The following is a 467-nucleotide window of genomic DNA, read 5'->3' as shown; positions in this document are numbered from 1 at the left end:
AAAATATTAAAAACAAAAAAAAAAAGAGACAAAAGAGGGAGGGACGGAGTTCCGTCCCGGGAAGGGAATCTTAAAAAGAGAGAAGTTTCCAAACATCAGGAAACCTTCTCACTGCCGAATCTGTGCCGAGCTTTGGAAGCACAGAGGGCAACACAACAGGGAGAAAAAATAAATAAACAATTTAAAACTCGCAGATTGCGAGCCCTACAGTAACTCCCCCAGCAGAGAAGCAGCGCAGACGCCTGCATCCGCCATTAGCAAACCGGGGCTGGGCAGGGAGGCGCGCCGTGGGCTGCATCGCTGAGAGTAAGAATCTGGCCTGAATACCCTGAGCGCTATCTGAGCGAAATAATTTGGGCTAGCAAACCAGACTGTGGGATACCTACCACGCGAAAAGCCAGCCCTAACCTAAGACCGCCAGGCCCGCGCACGAAACAAAGGACTGAACAGAGATAGCCGGCTGCAGA

Source organism: Bison bison, unplaced genomic scaffold (genome assembly GCF_000754665.1).
Source record: "Bison bison bison isolate TAMUID 2011002044 unplaced genomic scaffold, Bison_UMD1.0 scf7180017864325, whole genome shotgun sequence".
Lineage (NCBI taxonomy): Eukaryota > Metazoa > Chordata > Mammalia > Artiodactyla > Bovidae > Bison > Bison bison.
Note: the sequence above shows the minus strand (reverse complement) of the source record.